The sequence below is a fragment of the Eleutherodactylus coqui genome, chromosome 8, assembly GCF_035609145.1.
Source record: "Eleutherodactylus coqui strain aEleCoq1 chromosome 8, aEleCoq1.hap1, whole genome shotgun sequence".
Taxonomy (NCBI): domain Eukaryota; kingdom Metazoa; phylum Chordata; class Amphibia; order Anura; family Eleutherodactylidae; genus Eleutherodactylus; species Eleutherodactylus coqui.
Window position 1 is genome coordinate 140,440,406 of NC_089844.1, and position 23,265 is coordinate 140,463,670.

The 23,265-nt window shown below is 56.4% G+C and overlaps 1 protein-coding gene across 6 annotated transcripts in view; it reads left to right on the forward strand.

The window, feature by feature from the left end:
- Positions 1–248: 248 nt before the first annotated feature.
- Positions 249–23,265, forward strand: part of TRAF7 (TNF receptor associated factor 7) — a 50,628-nt gene continuing 27,611 nt past the window's right edge. For 3 of the 6 annotated variants that reach the window (XM_066576570.1, XM_066576573.1, XM_066576575.1), the window contains exon 1: positions 249–340. The gene's annotated coding sequence lies outside the window, so the exon portion shown is untranslated. Of the gene's footprint in view, positions 341–1,931; positions 2,087–4,273; positions 4,294–23,265 lie in introns of those variants that run through there. The other 3 variants (XM_066576574.1, XM_066576571.1, XM_066576572.1) reach the window with 3 other exon arrangements.

Sequence of the window (23,265 nt, forward strand, 5' to 3'; positions counted from 1 at the left end):
TTAGCACGTGGTACGATCCAGCTAATGAGAAGCGTTTTCCCCTCCTCTCAGCCCTCTTGTTGAAAATGCAGCCGTACGAGCATAAAAGCACCTCCCCTGTAATGACGTTAAATCAGCTGATGTAAGACTGAGCATCCCGATTGGTTAACGTCAGAGAGCCACAGAGTTTGTCGGGATTTGTAGTTTAGCTGGTCAGAACGTTAGTCTGGCGTTATTTCCGGCGGGACTACAGTTCCCAGAATACTAATGGTGGTTATGGGAATTCCCGGAATGTGTCTGTGTGTGAGGGGGAGGGGCTGTTGTGCTTCTAGTGGAAGCCGGAAACCATGTCAGCGGACTGGTGAGTTTGTAATGGGGAGACGGGGAGCGGAGTGATGTGAGGAGCTGCGGGTAATGGGGGGCACCTGGTGCCTGTGAGGAGGAGGGGGGAGATAGGGGGCGCTGCAGATAGGACTGTATGCGGTGAGTATAGCAGGGAGGCCGTGTGCACTGACACCATCACTGTGTGCGGCACGAGGAGAAGCAGGAATATGTAATGTATATATGACAGGAGGAGCAAAAGAGGGAGGAAAGGCACTGGAGGGGAAAGGCCGCAGTCGGATAGAAAGAGGTGACAGTGGGCCAAGGGGTGGCAGGAGGAGGTGACAGGGGGAACTGAGGTGACAGGAGGAGGCGACTGGGGTGACAGGAGGAGGCGACTGGGGATGATGGGAGGACCTGGGGGGACAGGAGGAGGCGATGGGGGACAAGGGATGACGGGGGGACTGGGGATGACGGGAGGTCCTGGGATTTCAGGAGGAGGCGATGGGGGACTGGGGATGATGGGGTGACAGGAGGAGGCGATGGGAGACTGGGGATGACGGGGTGACAGGAGGAGGCGATGGGAGACTGGGGATGACGGGGTGACAGGAGGAGGCGATGGGAGACTGGGGATGACGGGGTGACAGGAGGAGGCGATGGGAGACTGGGGATGACGGGGTGACAGGAGGAGGCGATGGGGGACTGGGGATGACGGGGTGACAGGAGGAGGCGATGGGATACACGGGATGACAAGTTGAGAGGAGGAGGCGATGGGAGACTGGGGATGACGGGAGGTCCTGGAATGACAGGAGGAGACGATGGGGGACTGGGGATGACGGGAGGTCCTGGGATGACAGGAGGAGGCGATGGGGGACTGGGGATGACGGGAGGTCCTGGGATGACAGGAGGAGGCGATGGGGGACTGGGGATGACGGGAGGTCCTGGGATGACAGGAGGAGGCGATGGGGGACTGGGGATGACGGGAGGTCCTGGGATGACAGGAGGAGGCGATGGGGGACTGGGGATGACGGGAGGTCCTGGGATGACAGGAGGAGGCGATGGGGGACTGGGGATGACGGGAGGTCCTGGGATGACAGGAGGAGGCGATGGGGGACTGGGGATGACGGGAGGTCCTGGGATGACAGGAGGAGGCGATGGGGGACTGGGGATGACGGGAGGTCCTGGGATGACAGGAGGAGGCGATGGGGGACTGGGGATGACGGGAGGTCCTGGAATGACAGGAGGAGGCGATGGGGGACTGGGGATGACGGGAGGTCCTGGGATGACAGGAGGAGGCGATGGGGGACTGGGGATGACGGGAGGTCCTGGGATGACAGGAGGAGGCGATGGGGGACTGGGGATGACGGGAGGTCCTGGGATGACAGGAGGAGGCGATGGGGGACTGGGGATGACGGGAGGTCCTGGGATGACAGGAGGAGGCGATGGGGGACTGGGGATGACGGGAGGTCCTGGGATGACAGGAGGAGGCGATGGGGGACTGGGGATGACGGGAGGTCCTGGGATGACAGGAGGAGGCGATGGGGGACTGGAGATGACGGGAGGTCCTGGGATGACAGGAGGAGTCGATGGGGGACTGGAGATGACAGGAGGTCCTGGGATGACAGGAGGAGGCAACGGGGAATGACGGGAGAACCTGGGGTGACAGGAGGATGTAATGGGGACTGATGGTGGGAGGAGAAGATGACAGGTGGCAGCAGTGGCAGGAGGACCGTCCGCAGACTCGGGCATCATACTGGTGTGTGACAAGCGCCCCTCTGTACATTCCGTAAGTCCGTGTTACATCCGTGTTCACTGCATTTTTCTCAGACAAAACAAGCAGGAAGGCGCAGTTGTTGCCCCCCCCCCCCCCCCCCCGGTCCCCCCCCCCCCTCACACACACTCTCCCCCGCCCCCCCCCCCCACTCCCCCGCTTTTTCCCGGCGGGTTGCATAAAAACCGCAGTGACTCCACACAGCTTTGTACTTCGCTGCACTTTTGCGCGGCTTCCGTGGACTGTAACAGGTGGCGTCTGTCCGTGATAACAACCAGAACGGGGGCTGCGATTTTCCAGCCCCCCCCCCCCGAACGGGGGCTGCGATTTTCCCCCCCCCCCCCCCCCCCCCCCCCCCCATACGCTGTCTAAGAAATCCGTACCTAATGCTGACAGAAAACCTGCCGTGTGCGGACGCCGACGCCATGGAACCCGCCAGAAGAGCAGCGGTTTAGTCGCTCATGGCGATCAGTCGGGTGGTAACGTACGGCTCCTCGCAGTTCCCCCGCCGTGTGGTGGCGCTCTGGATAATTGGCGCGCTGCCAGCTGATCTGCTGGATGCGTTCTGACGCTGTTCGTTATTGCTACAATTAGTAATTGGCGGCGGACCGACTATCCTCCACAGAGGACACAACCCCATGCATCGCCAGCAGTGTCCCCGTCACTCCGCTGCCCGACCAGTAGGGGGCCTCCTATTACTTGCAGACCACCTCTGGCACTTGTGGTGTTCTTGGTGCCTAGAAGACTGCAGCGATATACTTATCAGAAACCCAGCGGACCCCTTTATATGTCATGGGGGTCCGTCAGGAGACGTTCGGTCCGTTTCACAATAGACCCGTGCTGCCGCTAGTGCGAACAGCGCCAAATACAAGGCAGTGGACATTATGTCAATAATATTGTAATGGCCATCACACAGACATGTATACGGAGATCAGCGGCGCCACATAGCGCCCCCCTCTGTCACAGAGAGCCATTGCTGGATGTTCCCTCTGTGCTGACCACTGATTGGCTGACTTGTAGCGCCCGCTACCTACATAAGGCTGCATTCAGACTTGTGTAATATGTGCACATTTTTGGGCTTGGATCATGGGTGAGTGCCCCGGCCTGACCGCAGGTTGTGTGCCCTGTACTCACAGCAGCATAGGAACCTATATGGATTTTGATGCGGATCCACAGCAGATTTAACCCTTTCAATTGAGGAAGTGCTATCTGTGGCAGATTCCTGGAGGTACGCTGGGGGGCGCTCACATGGCAGAATGTTTTTGTGTGTTTGACATGAAGTCCGTGCCAGTTTCATGTTAACCCCCCCCATCACTGTAATTTGGGATCCGCTCCACAGTCTGCACCGCGCTGAATTATTCCATAGAGCGGACTTTCATTCTTGACGCTAATTCGGTGCCGCAGCCGCATGTTCTGCATCGAGAGGTCTGCATGCGGATTTGCCCGTTGAAAAGGGTTAAATCTGCATGCAGGTTTGCGGTCATACATGTGCGGAGATGCCACCTGTGAACATAGCCAAAGAAAGCCTTTCCTTAGACTGCGGAACCTCATAGTACACACCTCAGCTGCTGCAGAACCTCATAGTACACACCTTAGCTGCTACGGAACCTCATAGTACACGCCTCAGCTGCTGCGCAACCTCATAGTACACGCCTCAGCTGCTGCAGAACCTCATAGTACACGCCTCAGCTGCTGCGCAACCTCATAGTACACGCCTCAGCTGCTGCTCAACCTCATAGTACACGCCTCAGCTGCTGCAGAACCTCATAGTACACGCCTCAGCTGCTGCGCAACCTCATAGTACACGCCTCAGCTGCTGCGCAACCTCATAGTACACGCCTCAGCTGCTGCAGAACCTCATAGTACACGCCTCAGCTGCTGCGCAACCTGATAGTACACACCTCAGCTGCTGCAGAACCTCATAGTACACGCCTCAGCTGCTGTGCAACCTCATAGTACACGCCTCAGCTGCTGCGCAACCTCATAGTACACACCTCAGCTGCTGCAGAACCTCATAGTACACACCTCAGCCACACGTGCGGCCCCCCGGTACCTGACCCTTCCTCTCCAGCACTGTGTGGTCTTCCAGGCTCTGCGGCTCCTGCCAGGGGTTTTCCACTTTTGCTAACGATCGCCCACTGCTGAGCATGCCTTTGTGTTCACATCACCCCGCTCAGCGCTCACTGACATGGGGAAGGAGGGAACGTCCTGCACAGGACCAGGTATGAGGTGGGGGGCCGCAGCTGCGGGCAGGAGGGGGAGGCTGGGGTCCTGCTGCTGCCATGAAGACTTCACAGACAGCAGAACAGCAGGACTTCTATACAGCGTCCCCCATAATAGCAGATGTTACTAATGGTCGCCTCCAGGGAAATGCAGGAAAACCCCCAAGTGCACAGCTGGCTACAGTACGACGGTCCTTACACGGTGCTGGAGGGAAAGGGTCAGGTACCGGGGGGCTGCATGTATCAGCACTGGCTACAGTACGACGGTCCTTACACGGTACTAGAGGGGAAGGGTCAGGTACCGGGGGCCACATGTATCAGCACTGGCTGCAGTACGACGGTGCTAGAGGGGAAGGGTCAGGTACCGGGGGCCACATGTATCAGCACTGGCTGCAGTACGACGGTGCTAGAGGGGAAGGGTCAGGTACCGGGGGGCCGCATGTATCAGCACTGGCTACAGTACGACGGTCCTTACACGGTGCTAGAGGGGAAGGGTCAGGTTCCGGGAGGCCGCATGTATCAGCACTGGCCACAGTACGACGGTGCTAGAGGGGAAGGGTCAGGAACCGGGGGGCCGCATGTATCAGCACTGGCTACAGTACGACGGTCCTTACACGGTGCTAGAGGGGAAGGGTCAGGTACCGGGGGGCCGCATGTATCAGCACTGGCTACAGTACGACGGTCCTTACACGGTGCTAGAGGGGAAGGGTCAGGTTCCGGGGGGCCACATGTATCAGCACTGGCTACAGTACGACGGTCCTTACACGGTGCTAGAGGGGAAGGGTCAGGTTCCGGGAGGCCGCATGTATCAGCACTGGCCACAGTACGACGGTGCTAGAGGGGAAGGGTCAGGAACCGGGGGGCCGCATGTATCAGCACTGGCTACAGTACGACGGTCCTTACACGGTGCTAGAGGGGAAGGGTCAGGTACCGGGGGGGCCGCATGTATCAGCACTGGCTACAGTACGACGGTCCTTACACGGTGCTAGAGGGGAAGGGTCAGGTTCCGGGGGGCCACATGTATCAGCACTGGCTACAGTACGACGGTCCTTACACGGTGCTAGAGGGGAAGGGTCAGGTTCCGGGGGGACACATGTATCAGCACTGGCTACAGTACGACGGTCCTTACACGGTGCTAGAGTGGAAGGGTCAGGTTCCGGGGGCCGCATGTATCAGCACTGGCCACAGTACGACGGTGCTAGAGGGGAAGGGTCAGGTTCCGGGGGGCCGCATGTATCAGCACTGGCTACAGTACGACGGTCCTTACACGGTGCTGGAGGGGAAGGGTCAGGTACCGGGGGGCCGCATGTATCAGCACTGGCTACAGTACGACGGTCCTTACACGGTGCTGGAGGGGAAGGGTCAGGTACCGGGGGGCCGCATGTATCAGCACTGGCTACAGTACGATGGTCCTTACACTGTGCTGGAGGGGAAGGGTCAGGTACCGGGGGGCCGCATGTATCAGCACTGGCTACAGTATGACGGTCCTTACACTGTGCTGGAGGGGAAGGGTCAGGTACCGGGGGGCCGCATGTATCAGCACTGGCTACAGTATGACGGTCCTTACACAGTGCTGGAGGGGAAGGGTCAGGTACCGGGGGGGCCGCATGTATCAGCACTGGCTACAGTACGGCGGTCCTTACACGGTGCTGGAGGGGAAGGGTCAGGTACCGGGGGGCCGCATGTATCAGCACTGGCTACAGTACGGCGGTCCTTACACGGTGCTGGAGGGGAAGGGTCAGGTACCGGGGGGCCGCATGTATCAGCACTGGCTACAGTACGACGGTCCTTACACGGTGCTAGAGGGGAAGGGTCAGGTACCGGGGGGCCGCATGTATCAGCACTGGCTACAGTACGACGGTCCTTACACAGTGCTGGAGGGGAAGGGTCAGGTACCGGGGGGCCGCATGTATCAGCACTGGCCACAGTACGACGGTGCTAGAGGGGAAGGGTCAGGTACCGGGGGCCGCATGTATCAGCACTGGCTACAGTACGACGGTCCTTACACGGTGCTAGAGGGGAAGGGTCAGGTTCCGGGAGGCCGCATGTATCAGCACTGGCCACAGTACGACGGTGCTAGAGGGGAAGGGTCAGGAACCGGGGGGCCGCATTTATCAGCACTGGCTACAGTACGACGGTCCTTACACGGTGCTAGAGGGGAAGGGTCAGGTACCGGGGGGCCGCATGTATCAGCACTGGCTACAGTACGACGGTCCTTAGACGGTGCTAGAGGGGAAGGGTCAGGTTCCGGGGGGCCACATGTATCAGCACTGGCTACAGTACGACGGTCCTTACACGGTGCTAGAGGGGAAGGGTCAGGTACCGGGGGGCCGCATGTATCAGCACTGGCTACAGTACGACGGTCCTTACACGGTGCTAGAGGGGAAGGGTCAGGTTCCGGGGGGCCGCATGTATCAGCACTGGCCACAGTACGACGGTGCTAGAGGGGAAGGGTCAGGTACCGGGGGGCCGCATGTATCAGCACTGGCCACAGTACGACGGTGCTAGAGGGGAAGGGTCAGGTTCCGGGGGGCCGCATGTATCAGCACTGGCTACAGTACGACGGTCCTTACACGGTGCTGGAGGGGAAGGGTCAGGTACCGGGGGGCCGCATGTATCAGCACTGGCTACAGTACGACGGTCCTTACACGGTGCTGGAGGGGAAGGGTCAGGTACCGGGGGGCCGCATGTATCAGCACTGGCTACAGTACGATGGTCCTTACACTGTGCTGGAGGGGAAGGGTCAGGTACCAGGGGGCCGCATGTATCAGCACTGGCTACAGTATGACGGTCCTTACACTGTGCTGGAGGGGAAGGGTCAGGTACCGGGGGGCCGCATGTATCAGCACTGGCTACAGTATGACGGTCCTTACACAGTGCTGGAGGGGAAGGGTCAGGTACCGGGGGGCCGCATGTATCAGCACTGGCTACAGTACGGCGGTCCTTACACGGTGCTGGAGGGGAAGGGTCAGGTACCGAGGGGCCGCATGTATCAGCACTGGCTACAGTACGGCGGTCCTTACACGGTGCTGGAGGGGAAGGGTCAGGTACCGGGGGGCCGCATGTATCAGCACTGGCTACAGTACGACGGTCCTTACACGGTGCTAGAGGGGAAGGGTCAGGTACCGGGGGGCCGCATGTATCAGCACTGGCTACAGTACGACGGTCCTTACACAGTGCTGGAGGGGAAGGGTCAGGTACCGGGGGGCCGCATGTATCAGCACTGGCCACAGTACGACGGTGCTAGAGGGGAAGGGTCAGGTACCGGGGGCCGCATGTATCGGCACTGGCTACAGTACGGCGGTCCTTACACGGTGCTGGAGGGGAAGGGTCAGGTACCGGGGGGCCGCATGTATCAGCACTGGCTACAGTACGACGGTCCTTACACGGTGCTAGAGGGGAAGGGTCAGGTACCGGGGGGCCGCATGTATCAGCACTGGCTACAGTACGACGGTCCTTACACGGTGCTGGAGGGGAAGGGTCAGGTACCGGGGGGCCGCATGTATCAGCACTGGTTACAGTACGACGGTCCTTACACGGTGCTGGAGGGGAAGGGTCAGGTACCGGGGGGCCGCATGTATCAGCACTGGCTACAGTACGACGGTCCTTACACGGTGCTGGAGGGGAAGGGTCAGGTACCGGGGGGCCGCATGTATCAGCACTGGCTACAGTACGACGGTCCTTACACGGTGCTGGAGGGGAAGGGTCAGGTACCGGGGGGCCGCATGTATCAGCACTGGCTACAGTACGACGGTCCTTACACGGTGCTAGAGGGGAAGGGTCAGGTACCGGGGGGCCGCATGTATCAGCACTGGCTACAGTATGACGGTCCTTACACGGTGCTGGAGGGGAAGGGTCAGGTACCGGGGGGCCACATGTATCAGCACTGGCTACAGTACGACGGTCCTTACACGGTGCTGGAGGGGAAGGGTCAGGAACCGGGGGGCCGCATGTATCAGCACTGGCTACAGTACGACGGTCCTTACATGGTGCTAGAGGGGAAGGGTCAGGTACCGGGGGGCCGCATGTATCAGCACTGGCTACAGTACGACGGTCCTTACACAGTGCTAGAGGGAAAGGGTCAGGTACCGGGGGGCCGCATGTATCAGCACTGGCTACAGTACGACGGTCCTTACATGGTGCTGGAGGGGAAGGGTCAGGTACCGGGGGGCTGCATGTATCAGCACTGGCTACAATACGACGGTGCTAGAGGGGAAGGGTCAGGTACTGGGGGGCCGCATGTATCAGCACTGGCTACAGTACGACGGTCCTTACATGGTGCTAGAGGGGAAGGGTCAGGTACCGGGGGGCCACATGTGTCAGCACTGGCTACAGTACGGCGGTCCTTACATGGTGCTAGAGGGGAAGGGTCAGGTTACGGGGGGCCACATGTATCAGCACTGGCTACAGTACGACGGTCCTTACACGGTGCTGGAGGGGAAGGGTCAGGTACCGGGGGGGCCGCATGTATCAGCACTGGCTACAGTACGACGGTCCTTACACGGTGCTAGAGGGGAAGTTTCAGGTTCCGGGGGGCCACATGTATCAGCACTGGCTACAGTACGACGGTCCTTACACGGTGCTAGAGGGGAAGGGTCAGGTTCCGGGGGGACACATGTATCAGCACTGGCTACAGTACGACGGTCCTTACACGGTGCTGGAGGGGAAGGGTCAGGTACCGGGGGGCCGCATGTATCAGCACTGGCTACAGTACGACGGTCCTTACACGGTGCTGGAGGGGAAGGGTCAGGTACCGGGGGGCCGCATGTATCAGCACTGGCTACAGTACGACGGTCCTTACACGGTGCTAGAGGGGAAGGGTCAGGTTCCGGGGGGCCACATGTATCAGCACTGGCTACAGTACGACGGTCCTTACATGGTGCTAGAGGGGAAGGGTCAGGTACCGGGGGGCCGCATGTATCAGCACTGGCTACAGTACGACGGTCCTTACACGGTGGTGGAGGGGAAGGGTCAGGTACCGGGGGGCCGCATGTATCAGCACTGGCTATAGTACGACGGTCCTTACACGGTGCTGGAGGGGAAGGGTCAGGTACCGGGGGGCCGCATGTATCAGCACTGGCTACAGTATGACTGTCCTTACACGGTGCTAGAGGGGAAGGGTCAGGTACCGGGGGGCCGCATGTATCAGCATTGGCTACAGTACGACGGTCCTTACACGGTGCTGGAGGGAAAGGGTCAGGTACCGGGGGGCCGCATGTATCAGCACTGGCTACAGTACGACGGTCCTTACACGGTGCTGGAGGGGAAGGGTCAGGTACCGGGGGGCCGCATGTATCAGCACTGGCTACAGTACGACGGTCCTTACACAGTGCTGGAGGGGAAGGGTCAGGTACCGGGGGGCCGCATGTATCAGCACTGGCTACAGTACGACGGTCCTTACACGGTGCTGGAGGGGAAGGGTCAGGTACCGGGGGGCCGCATGTATCAGCACTGGCTACAGTACGACGGTCCTTACACGGTGCTGGAGGGGAAGGGTCAGGTACCGGGGGGCCGCATGTATCAGCACTGGCTACAGTACGACGGTCCTTACACGGTGCTAGAGGGGAAGGGTCAGGTACCGGGGGGCCGCATGTATCAGCACTGGCTACAGTATGACGGTCCTTACACGGTGCTGGAGGGGAAGGGTCAGGTTCCGGGGGGCCACATGTATCAGCACTGGCTACAGTACGACGGTCCTTACACGGTGCTAGAGGGGAAGGGTCAGGTACCGGGGGGACACATGTATCAGCACTGGCTACAGTACGACGGTCCTTACACGGTGCTGGAGGGGAAGGGTCAGGTACCGGGGGGCCGCATGTATCAGCACTGGCTACAGTACGACGGTCCTTACACGGTGCTGGAGGGGAAGGGTCAGGTACCGGGGGGCCGCATGTATCAGCACTGGCTACAGTACGACGGTCCTTACACGGTGCTGGAGGGGAAGGGTCAGGTACCGGGGGGCCGCATGTATCAGCACTGGCTACAGTACGACGGTCCTTACACGGTGCTGGAGGGGAAGGGTCAGGTACCGGGGGGCCGCATGTATCAGCACTGGCTACAGTACGACGGTCCTTACACGGTGCTAGAGGGGAAGGGTCAGGTACCGGGGGGCCGCATGTATCAGCACTGGCTACAGTATGACGGTCCTTACACGGTGCTGGAGGGGAAGGGTCAGGTACCGGGGGGCCACATGTATCAGCACTGGCTACAGTACGACGGTCCTTACACGGTGCTGGAGGGGAAGGGTCAGGAACCGGGGGGCCGCATGTATCAGCACTGGCTACAGTACGACGGTCCTTACATGGTGCTAGAGGGGAAGGGTCAGGTACCGGGGGGCCGCATGTATCAGCACTGGCTACAGTAAGACGGTCCTTACACGGTGCTGGAGGGAAAGGGTCAGGTACCGGGGGGCCGCATGTATCAGCACTGGCTACAGTACGACGGTCCTTACACAGTGCTGGAGGGAAAGGGTCAGGTACCGGGGGGCCGCATGTATCAGCACTGGCTACAATACGACGGTGCTAGAGGGGAAGGGTCAGGTACTGGGGGGCCGCATGTATCAGCACTGGCTACAGTACGACGGTCCTTACATGGTGCTAGAGGGGAAGGGTCAGGTACCGGGGGGCCACATGTGTCAGCACTGGCTACAGTACGGCGGTCCTTACATGGTGCTAGAGGGGAAGGGTCAGGTTCCGGGGGGCCACATGTATCAGCACTGGCTACAGTACGACGGTCCTTACACGGTGCTGGAGGGGAAGGGTCAGGTACCGGGGGGCCGCATGTATCAGCACTGGCTACAGTACGACGGTCCTTACACGGTGCTGGAGGGGAAGGGTCAGGTACCGGGGGGCCGCATGTATCAGCACTGGCTACAGTACGACGGTCCTTACACGGTGCTAGAGGGGAAGGGTCAGGTACCGGGGGGCCGCATGTATCAGCACTGGCTACAGTATGACGGTCCTAACACGGTGCTGGAGGGGAAGGGTCAGGTACCGGGGGGCCACATGTATCAGCACTGGCTACAGTACGACGGTCCTTACACGGTGCTGGAGGGGAAGGGTCAGGAACCGGGGGGCCGCATGTATCAGCACTGGCTACAGTACGACGGTCCTTACATGGTGCTAGAGGGGAAGGGTCAGGTACCGGGGGGCCGCATGTATCAGCACTGGCTACAGTAAGACGGTCCTTACACGGTGCTGGAGGGAAAGGGTCAGGTACCGGGGGGCCGCATGTATCAGCACTGGCAAGAGTACGACGGTCCTTACACAGTGCTGGAGGGAAAGGGTCAGGTACCGGGGGGCCGCATGTATCAGCACTGGCTACAATACGACGGTGCTAGAGGGGAAGGGTCAGGTACTGGGGGGCCGCATGTATCAGCACTGGCTACAGTACGACGGTCCTTACATGGTGCTAGAGGGGAAGGGTCAGGTACCGGGGGGCCACATGTGTCAGCACTGGCTACAGTACGGCGGTCCTTACATGGTGCTAGAGGGGAAGGGTCAGGTTCCGGGGGGCCACATGTATCAGCACTGGCTACAGTACGACGGTCCTTACACGGTGCTGGAGGGGAAGGGTCAGGTACCGGGGGGGCCGCATGTATCAGCACTGGCTACAGTACGACGGTCCTTACACGGTGCTAGAGGGGAAGGGTCAGGTACCGGGGGGCCACATGTATCAGCACTGGCTACAGTACGACGGTCCTTACACGGTGCTAGAGGGGAAGGGTCAGGTTCCGGGGGAACACATGTATCAGCACTGGCTACAGTACGACGGTCCTTACACGGTGCTGGAGGGGAAGGGTCAGGTACCGGGGGGCCGCATGTATCAGCACTGGCTACAGTACGACGGTCCTTACACGGTGCTAGAGGGGAAGGGTCAGGTACCGGGGGGCCGCATGTATCAGCACTGGCTACAGTACGACGGTCCTTACACGGTGCTAGAGGGGAAGGGTCAGGTTCCGGGGGGCCGCATGTATCAGCACTGGCTACAGTACGACGGTCCTTACATGGTGCTAGAGGGGAAGGGTCAGGTACCGGGGGGCCGCATGTATCAGCACTGGCTACAGTACGACGGTCCTTACAAGGTGCTGGAGGGGAAGGGTCAGGTACCGGGGGGCCGCATGTATCAGCACTGGCTACAGTACGACGGTCCTTACACGGTGCTGGAGGGGAAGGGTCAGGTACCGGGGGGCCGCATGTATCAGCGCTGGCTACAGTATGACGGTCCTTACACGGTGCTAGAGGGGAAGGGTCAGGTACCGGGGGGCCGCATGTATCAGCGCTGGCTACAGTACGACGGTCCTTACACGGTGCTGGAGGGAAAGGGTCAGGTACCGGGGGGCCGCATGTATCAGCACTGGCTACAGTACGACGGTCCTTACACGGTGCTGGAGGGGAAGGGTCAGGTACCGGGGGGCCGCATGTATCAGCACTGGCTACAGTACGACGGTCCTTACACGGTGCTGGAGGGGAAGGGTCAGGTACCGGGGGGCCGCATGTATCAGCACTGGCTACAGTATGACGGTCCTTACACGGTGCTAGAGGGGAAGGGTCAGGTACCGGGGGGCCGCATGTATCAGCACTGGCTACAGTACGACGGTCCTTACACGGTGCTAGAGGGGAAGGGTCAGGTACCGGGGGGCCGCATGTATCAGCACTGGCTACAGTACGACGGTCCTTACACGGTGCTAGAGGGGAAGGGTCAGGTACCGGGGGGCCGCATGTATCAGCACTGGCTACAGTATGACGGTCCTTACACGGTGCTGGAGGGGAAGGGTCAGGTACCGGGGGGCCACATGTATCAGCACTGGCTACAGTACGACGGTCCTTACACGGTGCTGGAGGGGAAGGGTCAGGAACCGGGGGGCCGCATGTATCAGCACTGGCTACAGTACGACGGTCCTTACATGGTGCTAGAGGGGAAGGGTCAGGTACCGGGGGGCCGCATGTATCAGCACTGGCTACAGTAAGACGGTCCTTACACGGTGCTGGAGGGAAAGGGTCAGGTACCGGGGGGCCGCATGTATCAGCACTGGCTACAGTACGACGGTCCTTACACAGTGCTGGAGGGAAAGGGTCAGGTACCGGGGGGCCGCATGTATCAGCACTGGCTACAGTACGACGGTCCTTACATGGTGCTGGAGGGGAAGGGTCAGGTACCGGGGGGCCGCATGTATCAGCACTGGCTACAATACGACGGTGCTAGAGGGGAAGGGTCAGGTACTGGGGGGCCGCATGTATCAGCACTGGCTACAGTACGACGGTCCTTACATGGTGCTAGAGGGGAAGGGTCAGGTACCGGGGGGCCACATGTGTCAGCACTGGCTACAGTACGGCGGTCCTTACATGGTGCTAGAGGGGAAGGGTCAGGTTACGGGGGGCCACATGTATCAGCACTGGCTACAGTACGACGGTCCTTACACGGTGCTGGAGGGGAAGGGTCAGGTACCGGGGGGGCCGCATGTATCAGCACTGGCTACAGTACGACGGTCCTTACACGGTGCTAGAGGGGAAGGGTCAGGTTCCGGGGGGCCACATGTATCAGCACTGGCTACAGTACGACGGTCCTTACACGGTGCTAGAGGGGAAGGGTCAGGTTCCGGGGGGACACATGTATCAGCACTGGCTACAGTACGACGGTCCTTACACGGTGCTGGAGGGGAAGGGTCAGGTACCGGGGGGCCGCATGTATCAGCACTGGCTACAGTACGACGGTCCTTACACGGTGCTAGAGGGGAAGGGTCAGGTACCGGGGGGCCGCATGTATCAGCACTGGCTACAGTACGACGGTCCTTACACGGTGCTAGAGGGGAAGGGTCAGGTTCCGGGGGGCCACATGTATCAGCACTGGCTACAGTACGACGGTCCTTACATGGTGCTAGAGGGGAAGGGTCAGGTACCGGGGGGCCGCATGTATCAGCACTGGCTACAGTACGGCGGTCCTTACACGGTGCTGGAGGGGAAGGGTCAGGTACCGGGGGGCCGCATGTATCAGCACTGGCTACAGTACGACGGTCCTTACACGGTGCTGGAGGGGAAGGGTCAGGTACCTGGGGGCCGCATGTATCAGCACTGGCTACAGTATGACGGTCCTTACACGGTGCTGGAGGGGAAGGGTCAGGTACCGGGGGGCCGCATGTATCAGCACTGGCTACAGTACGACGGTCCTTACACGGTGCTGGAGGGGAAGGGTCAGGTACCGGGGGGCCGCATGTATCAGCACTGGCTACAGTACGACGGTCCTTACACGGTGCTGGAGGGGAAGGGTCAGGTACCGGGGGGCCGCATGTATCAGCACTGGCTACAGTACGACGGTCCTTACACGGTGCTGGAGGGGAAGGGTCAGGTACCGGGGGGCCGCATGTATCAGCACTGGCTACAGTACGACGGTCCTTACACGGTGCTAGAGGGGAAGGGTCAGGTACCGGGGGGCCGCATGTATCAGCACTGGCTACAGTATGACGGTCCTTACACGGTGCTGGAGGGGAAGGGTCAGGTACCGGGGGGCCACATGTATCAGCACTGGCTACAGTACGACGGTCCTTACACGGTGCTGGAGGGGAAGGGTCAGGAACCGGGGGGCCGCATGTATCAGCACTGGCTACAGTACGACGGTCTTTACATGGTGCTAGAGGGGAAGGGTCAGGTACCGGGGGGCCGCATGTATCAGCACTGGCTACAGTAAGACGGTCCTTACACGGTGCTGGAGGGAAAGGGTCAGGTACCGGGGGGCCGCATGTATCAGCACTGGCTACAATACGACGGTGCTAGAGGGGAAGGGTCAGGTACTGGGGGGCCGCATGTATCAGCACTGGCTACAGTACGACGGTCCTTACATGGTGCTAGAGGGGAAGGGTCAGGTACCGGGGGGCCACATGTGTCAGCACTGGCTACAGTACGGCGGTCCTTACATGGTGCTAGAGGGGAAGGGTCAGGTTACGGGGGGCCACATGTATCAGCACTGGCTACAGTACGACGGTCCTTACACGGTGCTGGAGGGGAAGGGTCAGGTACCGGGGGGGCCGCATGTATCAGCACTGGCTACAGTACGACGGTCCTTACACGGTGCTAGAGGGGAAGGGTCAGGTTCCGGGGGGCCACATGTATCAGCACTGGCTACAGTACGACGGTCCTTACACGGTGCTAGAGGGGAAGGGTCAGGTTCCGGGGGAACACATGTATCAGCACTGGCTACAGTACGACGGTCCTTACACGGTGCTGGAGGGGAAGGGTCAGGTACCGGGGGGCCGCATGTATCAGCACTGGCTACAGTAAGACGGTCCTTACACGGTGCTGGAGGGAAAGGGTCAGGTACCGGGGGGCCGCATGTATCAGCACTGGCTACAGTACGACGGTCCTTACACAGTGCTGGAGGGAAAGGGTCAGGTACCGGGGGGCCGCATGTATCAGCACTGGCTACAATACGACGGTGCTAGAGGGGAAGGGTCAGGTACTGGGGGGCCGCATGTATCAGCACTGGCTACAGTACGACGGTCCTTACATGGTGCTAGAGGGGAAGGGTCAGGTACCGGGGGGCCACATGTGTCAGCACTGGCTACAGTACGGTGGTCCTTACATGGTGCTAGAGGGGAAGGGTCAGGTTCCGGGGGGCCACATGTATCAGCACTGGCTACAGTACGACGGTCCTTACACGGTGCTGGAGGGGAAGGGTCAGGTACCGGGGGGGCCGCATGTATCAGCACTGGCTACAGTACGACGGTCCTTACACGGTGCTAGAGGGGAAGGGTCAGGTTCCGGGGGGCCACATGTATCAGCACTGGCTACAGTACGACGGTCCTTACACGGTGCTAGAGGGGAAGGGTCAGGTTCCTGGGGAACACATGTATCAGCACTGGCTACAGTACGACGGTCCTTACACGGTGCTGGAGGGGAAGGGTCAGGTACCGGGGGGCCGCATGTATCAGCACTGGCTACAGTACGACGGTCCTTACACGGTGCTAGAGGGGAAGGGTCAGGTACCGGGGGGCCGCATGTATCAGCACTGGCTACAGTACGACGGTCCTTACACGGTGCTAGAGGGGAAGGGTCAGGTTCCGGGGGGCCGCATGTATCAGCACTGGCTACAGTACGACGGTCCTTACATGGTGCTAGAGGGGAAGGGTCAGGTACCGGGGGGCCGCATGTATCAGCACTGGCTACAGTACGACGGTCCTTACACGGTGCTGGAGGGGAAGGGTCAGGTACCGGGGGGCCGCATGTATCAGCACTGGCTACAGTACGACGGTCCTTACACGGTGCTGGAGGGGAAGGGTCAGGTACCGGGGGGCCGCATGTATCAGCACTGGCTACAGTATGACGGTCCTTACACGGTGCTAGAGGGGAAGGGTCAGGTACCGGGGGGCCGCATGTATCAGCACTGGCTACAGTACGACGGTCCTTACACGGTGCTGGAGGGAAAGGGTCAGGTACCGGGGGGCCGCATGTATCAGCACTGGCTACAGTACGACGGTCCTTACACGGTGCTGGAGGGGAAGGGTCAGGTACCGGGGGGCCGCATGTATCAGCACTGGCTACAGTACGACGGTCCTTACACGGTGCTGGAGGGGAAGGGTCAGGTACCGGGGGGCCGCATGTATCAGCACTGGCTACAGTATGACGGTCCTTACACGGTGCTAGAGGGGAAGGGTCAGGTACCGGGGGGCCGCATGTATCAGCACTGGCTACAGTACGACGGTCCTTACACGGTGCTAGAGGGGAAGGGTCAGGTACCGGGGGGCCGCATGTATCAGCACTGGCTACAGTACGACGGTCCTTACATGGTGCTAGAGGGGAAGGGTCAGGTACCGGGGGGCCGCATGTATCAGCACTGGCTACAGTACGACAGTCCTTACACAGTGCTAGAGGGGAAGGGTCAGGTACCGGGGGGCCGCATGTATCAGCACTGGCTACAGTACGACAGTACTGGAGGGGAAGAGTCAGCAGCAGTTGTGGTGTGCACTATGAGGTTGCGCAGCAGATGAGGTGTGTACTATGAGGTTCCGCATCAGCTAAGGTGTGTACTAGGAGGTTCCGCATCAGCTGAGGTGTGTACTAGGAGGTTCCGCATCAGCTGAGGTGTGTACTATGAGGTACTGCAGCAGCTGAGGTGTGTACTATGAGGTTCTGCAGGAACTTAGGTGTGTACTACAAGGTTCCGCAGGAGCTAAGGTGTGTACTATGAGGTTCCGTAGCAGCTAAGGTGTGTACTATGAGGTTCCGTAGCAGCTAAGGTGTGTACTATGAGGTTCCGCAGTCTAAGGAAAGGTTTTCTTTGGCTATGTTCACAGGTGGCATCTCCGCACATGTATGACCGCAAACCTGCATGCAGATTTAACCCTTTTCAACGGGCAAATCCGCATGCAGACCTCTTGATGCAGAACATGCGGCTGCGGCACCGAATTAGCGTCAAGAATGAAAGTCCGCTCTATGGAATAATTCTGCGCGGTGCAGACTGTGGAGCGGATCCCAAATTACAGTGATGGGGGGGGGGGGGGGATTAACATGAAACTCGCACGGACTTCATGTCAAACACACAAAAACATTCTGCCATGTGAGCGCCCCCCAGCGTACCTCCAGGAATCTGCCACAGATAGCACTTCCTCAATTGAAAGGGTTAAATCTGCTGTGGATCCGCATCAAAATCCATATAAAAATCATTTTGATGCGCTTTTTGGCCCTTTACTTTAACACAGTGAAAGGTCCACAGCAGCGTCACCACGTGTGCGCGTACGCCTAAGCGGCTATCTGACACATTTCTGGTCCTGTAATATGGCCGAGTGTCTCGGCAGGGCTGTGGGGCCACTGACTGACCTGTACTCACAGCAGCATAGGTTCCTATGCTGCTGTGAGTACAGGGCACACAACCTGCGGTCAGGCCGGGGCACTCACCCATGATCCAAGCCCAAAAATGTGCACATATTACACAAGTCTGAATGCAGCCTTATGTAGGTAGCGGGCGCTACAAGTCAGCCAATCAGTGGTCAGCACAGAAGGAACATCCGGCAATGGCTCTGTGACAGAGGGCGCTATGTGGCGCCGCTGATCTCCGTATACATGTCTGTGTGATGGGCATTACAATATTATTGACATTATAATGTCCACTGCCTTGTATTTGGCGCTGTTCGCACTAGCGGCAGCGTGGGTCTATTGTGAAACGGACCCAACGTCTCCTGACGGACCCCCACGACATATAAAGGGGGGCTTCAGAACCTCCGGCTGTAAATATCAGAAGAAAAGGCGCTGCATGCAAATCAGCTGGAAAGTGGGCGAACCCCATTGTAGTCATTGGGGTCTGCCTGGCACTATTCAGTTGTTTCCAGAGATGGAGCAGTTTGGCTGCGGGTATTCCCCTTCCCTTTCCCCGAACGGAGCAGAACGCAGAAACCCCCTCATATGTATACAATTATATGAGAGCAGGTTCCCAGATAGCAGCCTGCTGCGGGTCTGTCTAGATGCCCCGCCTGGGGCTCTTACATAGGTAGATTTAACATTCTAGATACATTCAGCTGTGTGGACATCGAGGGATCGTTCTAGATCAGATGGAAATAGGATGTCTAGATAGAGATGGATGCCTGCACCTCTATCTGCCAGCGGTCTTAGCCGTCTATTCTAGGACTTGTACCCCGTATATGTGGACATTTTATCGCCACCACAGATGATCTAGAAGCTTTATATCTAGTCCAGCTCAAAGACGCTTTATTGATGGGGCAAAAAAAGAAAAACCTATAGTATTGCCAAAGCAAGTGCAAAATAAGACCCCATGCCCATGGCCGGGTCAGATTCTGACTGCGAGATTTTTGCAGCGGGATGCGACCCGTGCGCCAGCTTTGACCTCCCGCTTACCCGTCCTGCGTTTCTCTGTCTGCCCTGCGATGTGCCAGCCCGCGCAGGAATAGGACATGCTGCGGTGTTGTTACCGCGCAGAATGGAGTGAATGTGTGATTGGAACGTTGTTATAAGTGATTACATATCAGAGCAAAAGGAGAGTTTATGGTGGAGAACCGACCCCTTGTAGGGAGGATCTAGGACCCTGTTGTACCGCCTCTAGCTTGGATACAAGATGTGATACAGGCAGGCATGGAGGCTCTAGGACCCTGTTGTACTGCCTATAGCTTGTATACAAGCTGTGATGGGGGGCATGGAGGCTCTAGTACCCTGTTGTACCGCCTCTAGCTTGGATGTGATACGAGTGGGCATGAAGGCTCTAGTACCCTGTTGTACCGCCTCTAGCTTGAATACAAGATGTGATACGGGCAGGCATGAAGGCTCTAGTACCCTGTTGTACCACCTCTAGCTTGGATACAAGATGTGATACGGGCGTGCATTGAGCGCTCACTAGAGGCCGCGGGGCAGCGGGTGAAAGGCTGCGCTGGTTGTGCAAAGAATTGGGAGGGGAGCGGGTACAAGATGGATTGCCGATCAAACTGTGTTTTAGATGCAGAATTTGCTGCTCCTGGAGTTGCGCAGCGTTTCCTCCCCGTGTGAACCACCCTTAGGGCCTCCGGTGACAAGACCGTTGATCCAATCACACCACAACTTGAATCGTTTGCATATCCGCCTGAGATGTAACTGCATGCCGGATTTTGCGGCAAAATGACCACTTCTTCTAGGGGCCTGATTTTATTTTCACATAGAGGGTATTTATTAGACCCTTCAAATCTTTCCTAAATTCCTATGAAAGGAAATCTGCAACAAATTCTGCATTCTTTATAGGATATCCATTTTTTTTCTTAAGCCGCAGTCAGTGTATTTCTCCTGACTCTGACGCCACAGCCAATCACAGAGCAGCTTTCATTTAACAGCAGTGCTGTGAAGAATGAAAGCTGCACTGTGATTGGTTGGACTGTTTTTTAACTCTCCCCATTTAGGGAGGATATAGGTGGCATAAGGCAGGTAAGAGTTAGTGCCGCACCTGTCCACAACCTCGGCCAGACTACACTGGCAGTATATTGATGAGGACATCAGATGGGCGGCTGATGTTCAGCGTGGGTCACATTGATGCTTTTTGTGGTGCCCGGCTGGGTATCTGATACTTATATTTGCGTTTTTGGTGACGGGCTAGTCGTTGTCTGATCATTATTCTGCTCCTATCCTGACATAGCACTTGGTCCAAGGCTGTGTTGCCGATTTTCATGTTCAATGGCGCGGATCACCACTCTTTTTATATCCCTATTCAATTGGGTAAATCTGTGAACGGACAGACGGCATTTTATGCACGGAAATCTCATTGAAAGTTTGGTAGATTTGTATTTTTTCTACTGTGGTGTGAATTAGTCTAAGAATCGCCATAGGAGCAAAAAAAAATCTCATCTCGCATATAGAGTATTGTAGTAGTGCGATGTGATTTACTATTTTGGAGCAACATACAATTTTTCACTTGTCTGAGTGAGGCCCAACAGTGACAGCCCGTTGGTTACACGTTCGATGTACTGTTCCTTTAACCCCTTGAGTGGCACGCCCGGAAATTTTCCGGGACAAGCTCCACTGCTCATAGCGACATAGCCCGGAAGATTTCCGGGCTATGTATCACTATGGGAGCTGCAGAGCACAATGCCACAAGCTGTGACAGTGTGCTCTGCCTGCACAGACCCACAGAGAACAAAGCAGGACAATGAGAAGCAGGAAGATATTGCCGGCAATCTCCTGCTTTGTTTACAGGTTGCCATAGAGACCATCGCTGATGATCTCTGTGGCAGGGAGAGCTGGTGCTTGGCTGTCAGAGGACAAGCGGGCACCAGCTCTTACAGCAGAGATCAGAGAAAACCTCCAATCTCTGCTGTGTTAACCCCTTACATGCTGCAGTCTATGTGACTGCAGCATGTAAAGGGCTGTCATTGCAGCATGTAAAGGGCTGTCACCATCGGACCCCCGGAATGTGATCAGGGGTCCTGATGGGTCCCTGTGGAAGTCCCCTAAAGGGACAAAAAAAAAAGTTTAAAAAAAACCAAAAAAATTATAAATGAAAAAACAAACAAACATGTGGTATCCATGCGTCTTAATGACCCAGAAGGAAGTTGGTACATTATTTAACCCCTTAATGACATGGCCCCTTTTTTTCTCTTTTCCCCATTTCTTTTTTTCCTCCCTGAAACATAAAACCTGTATAAACCTGGTATCGCCGGAATCGTGTGACTCGGAGAATAATGATATCACATTATTTATTCTGCACGCTGAACGCCGTAAAAATGAAGTCCAAAAAACAAACGGCAGAATTTCTTTTTTTCCCCCCAATCGCCCTACAAATGTTTTTACAAAAGTTATGCAATACAATATATATACCCCAAAATGATGCCATCAAAAAGTACAACTTGTTCCACAAAAAACAAGCCCTCACATGGCCGTGTCAATGGAAAAATGAAAATGTTATGGCTCTGGGAACGCAACTGCAAAATTAGTTGAAATTCAATGATTAGACCATTTAAAAAACCTGCCCTGGTGGGTCTGACAGGGGGGTAGGAAACCCGCCACTCAAGGGGTTAAGAGACTCCTGCAGGAGTTCCCAGCGATCCCGGCCGCTCTGTGAGTTGTGGGGTATGTGAGAAAACCCTGCGAAATCCAAGCCTATGGTCTAGAGTCGTGTCATGGAAACAGACTGTTTGTTACTGCCGTCTCCACATGACATCGTTCCAAGAGGGTTTAATAAAAACAAGCTGTAGGAATGTATAGGCTGCGAGGGAAATCTACGTGCACCGCTATACGGCCCCCCAGAGCCTTCAGCAGACTGAAACCAGTTCCTGCCAATCCAAATATATTGTGTGAGCGAGACAAGCGATTACAGGCACAACTCATGCTGACAGTAAATACCCCCCAGATCACTGGATAAAATGCTTTGCAACATTGTTTTTTCTTAATGCCAGTTTTTATTCCAAATGTTACTACTGTCATGTTTCAGATAGATTTCATATGTTTACTTTATGCTGGGAAGAAATTTTCCCCGCATAAGTAATTATTTCCCTCTGAAGAGCTTCTTGCCGTACAAAAGCAAGGTTTTACTACTAAATAGCTGGATATACTACTATTATAACACTGCCACTATGTACAAGGATATTACTGCTATAATACTACCCCCTATGTACAAGAATATAACTACTATAATACTGCCTCCTATGTACAAGAATATAACTACTATAATACTGCCCCTATGTACAAAAATATAACTACTATAATACTGCTCCTCTGTACAAGAATATAACTACTATAATACTGCCCCCTATGTACAAGAATATAACTACTATAATACTGTCCCCTATGTACAAGAATATAACTACTATAATACTGCTCCCTATGTACAAGAATATAACTACTATAATACTGCTCCTATGTACCAGAATATAACTACTATAATACTGCTCCTATGTACAAGAATATAACTACTATAATACTGCCCCCTATGTACAGGAATATAACTACTATGATACTGCCCCCTATGTACAAGAATATAACTACTATAATACTGCCCCCTATGTACAAGAATATAACTACTATAATACTGGCTCCTATGTACATGAATATAACTACTATAATACTGCCCCTATGTACAAGAATATAACTACTATAATACTGCTCCTATGTACATGAATATAACTACTATAATACTGCCCCTATGTACAAGAATATAACTACTATAATACTGGCTCCTATGTACATGAATATAACTACTATAATACTGCCCCTATGTACACGAATATAACTACTATAATACTGCTCCTATGTACAAGAATATAACTACTATAATACTGCCTCCTATGTACAAGAATATAACTACTATAATACTGCCCCTATGTACAAAAATATAACTACTATAATACTGCTCCTCTGTACAAGAATATAACTACTATAATACTGCCCCCTATGTACAAGAATATAACTACTATAATACTGTCCCCTATGTACAAGAATATAACTACTATAATACTGCTCCCTATGTACAAGAATATAACTACTATAATACTGCTCCTATGTACCAGAATATAAC